At 42.4% G+C, this 3,579-nt stretch overlaps 1 pseudogene; it reads right to left on the reverse strand.

Annotated features, from left to right (window-relative positions):
* Nucleotides 1-541: 541 nt before the first annotated feature.
* LOC142522900 (uncharacterized) lies at nt 542-3,353 on the reverse strand (annotated as a pseudogene).
* Nucleotides 3,354-3,579: the final 226 nt, after the last annotated feature.

Below are 3,579 nucleotides of genomic sequence, written 5' to 3' on the forward strand. Positions count from 1 at the left end.
ATTAGTTCCGATGAATGATAGATTAACCCGATGATTAGTAAAATAGAAGTAAGCTGGTTCAACATCCAAGACGAATGAGGAGCACCGATGCACTATGTTGGGTGTAATAATTGTCCCTACTTGGTAGAGCGATCGAATCGTGATGCTTGAGCTGCTGTGCGGTTTAAGAGATTTGAGTTGCACCATTACCACTAGCTATAGCTTTTGGTAAAGCAGCAAACGCTCGATCCTACACACTAGGTGGATTTTTGTTTCGAAAACCACAATACTGGCTGGGAATACAAATAGTGAAATGAAAAACATAGGGAAAAATGATTTTTTCAACGTATCATCTTGTAATTTCATCTCCTTGTTTTTTAGCATATCACTGTGATGATTGTTATAGGCTATTTAAAGCAACCAAGGATTTCTTGGTCGAATGGCAAGTCATAGGCTTCAATCTTTCAACAACCAGAGATTTCTTGGTCGAGTGGCAAGAGTGAGACTTCAAGTCTCAACTAGTCTTGGGTTTGAGACCACTGGTTGTATATAAAAAATCACCTTCAACAAAGTGCCAAAATCTTTATTTTTTTGAAAGATTTCTCATGGATGCGGGAGCATCGACTAATTACAAAGCACCCCTAAAAAAAACATACGGCTATATTCGAGATAGTTATTAGGATCTACTCTCAAAATTTAGAGGATGAAAATGCAGCATGACGGTGTTACAACAAGGGAGAAGAGTTGGGGATTATAACTATATGCCTGAGTGGATTATCGACGTTGGTTCCGCCTGCATGTAACACAAAATCCGCCGGGGAGTGAAATGTTCCATGGCATATACACATGATCCTCACTTCTTCACCTCTACCGTATCTGTACAGTATTCCATCGACCCTTCTACCGTTGGGGCCATCTCCTCTTGTGTAAACACTAGGCATATCTTCTACTGCACTCGTCCTCGTGTCTCTACCTCCGGTTCTTGTTGCATCAACCGGTGGCTTAGCTGAACTTTGAATCAAGGATCCGGTTGTTATACCCGGATTCTCTGTTACTTCTGTCTTGGAAGAGCCAACATCAAGTTTGCTTCTTTCGCACAAGGTTAGGGTGCTAGCCGGGCTAAGTTCACCACTTGATCCTGTAACAGAAAAACGTGAGTTGAACACCATTTAATTAGTAACCATAGGGGTCCTCCCTTATACAGTATATAAAGGGATGTGACGAGCGAATATCCGGAACAACGCACACTTAGTGCTGTTTCAAACTGAGAACACAAAGAAGACAGGTACCATTGCCACACTGCACACCAAAATTACTTGTGAAAGAACAAAGTTCCTTTCAATGCCTTAACTTCTACTCAGTTGCTTTCTTCTTTTTATTTGTTTTGAGGCCATACGATTCGGTCACGTTAGCACCTCTAGCATCCAGTTGTCAATCTTCTCTGTATCATGAACTCTGCTACCGTTTCTGCATATATATAGTAGCGTTCACTGTTTTATCTAATGCTTTCATGACATTTTAACTAATGTGACCCCATGATGCATTTTCTTGAAAATTCCTTTCAAGAACTAGATTTTTTTTGCGTGTAGTGTCGTTTACCGTGCTGTTCCTTGTGAACTGAAGAACAAATGAAAACATTAGCTAAAGGCTGAACAATTCCAAGCTCGGACTGATCATATGCCTTAAATACAGAGTCAAATATGAAAAACAGAAAAAGAATTTGAAAATTATATGTCAATGCAAGCACATTGAAAACACATAGGAGAATTCATTGCTCGAGACATGTTAAATGATGTTAAATATCAATGCTATTTCAGTTAACCACATCAAGAAAGCAGATCACCAATGAATAGAATTAGATCAAACGGAACCAATAAAATAAGTAAATTTGCTATAAAACCTTGCAGAGCTTTACTCTCCAAATCCGACAAAACTGAAGAACTCCCCCCTGTCGACTCCACTGATGATCCTTGGGACAACATTTGCCCAAAACCTTGCATCCCACCACTACCCCAAGCAGAAACTCCCTTTCCTTTAGCCATTGCTACTTCAATTCCTCCTCCAAGATTACTTGAGGCCTCAAAAACTGGTCCCCCAACCAATAAATCTAACTTCTTCGTCACCGGAAGTTGCTTCTCCCCCTCCAAACCCCCCATCAAACTCGAAGAACTCCCCCCTGTTGACTCCATTGATGATCCTTGGGATACCACTGGCCCAAATCCTTGCATCCCACCACTACCCCAAGCAGAAACTCCCTTTCCTTTAGACATTGCTGCATCAATCCCTCCTCCAAAATTACTTGAGGCCTCGAAAACCGGCCCCCCAACCAATAAATTTAACTTCTTTGTCATCGGAAGATGCTTCTCCCCCTCCAAACCCCCAATCAAACTCGAAGAACTCTTCCCTGTTGACTTTGTTGATAATCCTTGGGATAACACTTGCCCAAAACCTTTCATCCCACCACTACCCCGATCAGAAACTCCCTTCCCTTTAGCCATTGCCGCATCAATCCGTCCTCCAAGATTACTTGAGGCCTCAAAAACTGGCCCTTCGGCCGATATATCTAACTTCTTCTCCCTCTCCAAGTCCCCCATCCAATTAACCTCCATTTCTTTATCACCCTTCACAGCCTTTTTCTTGTCTGATCTCCTCCTCTTGGCCTCCATTCTTCTCAAGCTCTGCAACTCTTTCCTCTTCCTCCTTTCATCCTCAGTCTCCACAGGCATTGAAGAGGTCCTCGCCAGGCTGCTCTTTGCCTTCACTGCCGATGGCGACGTATCACTAACATCTCTCGCCGCATGTAAAAAGCTTGCTGTAGAAGAAGATCTCATCAAGGGGGGCTCCACACCAAATCCGCCACCTAATGATAGCCCGAGATTCAGTTCTATCTCCTCCCCCTCCTCCTTCTCCAGCACCTCCTCTTTCATAGTCTCGTGCTCACTCGTGCTGCCCAGAAAACTCCGCAACAAATCTCTTGAAAATACTTCCGCTGGTTTATCCAAATATTTTTCCTCACTTTCTGGTGAGCTAATCTTCTTATCATCGCCACCATTTCCCATAATCCAACCAAATAGAACTGATCCAGGGAATAATATATCAGTCTCCAGTTCAAACACACGATTCTGTCATGCAAGTTTAAGCACTCCATGATCAGATTCACCAAAGCCCAGATGAAAATTTTCGATCTTTAACTGCATAATTAACTCCCAGAGACACCAAGACTAGATTTTTATGCAACGGATAAAAAATATTCGCAAGAAAGAACGTTTACAAATATACAGACTATTAAAAAAACCGAGATTTTCTTCCAGGGCTCTGCAAGAATTTGCAAGATATATAGAAATTTGGTTGGAGCTGGTGTGCGCGTGTGCGAATAGTACTGAAAACGAAGGAGATTGGGCAACGAAATGTCGAAAATAACCCGGAAGGAAGAGGAGAACGGGCCCATTGGAGGGACAGGGGAAATCTCTCGGAAAGGACAAGTGGCGGAATTAGGATGGCAAGAAAGGTACGGAAGTGGGGCCCGAAAAATAAATCTATTTTAGCATAGACAGCCCAGCTTCGATACATCCCTTTTTTTTTTCCTCACACAATAAATTG

This window comes from Primulina tabacum, chromosome 13 (assembly GCF_025594145.1).
Source record: "Primulina tabacum isolate GXHZ01 chromosome 13, ASM2559414v2, whole genome shotgun sequence".
Lineage (NCBI taxonomy): Eukaryota > Viridiplantae > Streptophyta > Magnoliopsida > Lamiales > Gesneriaceae > Primulina > Primulina tabacum.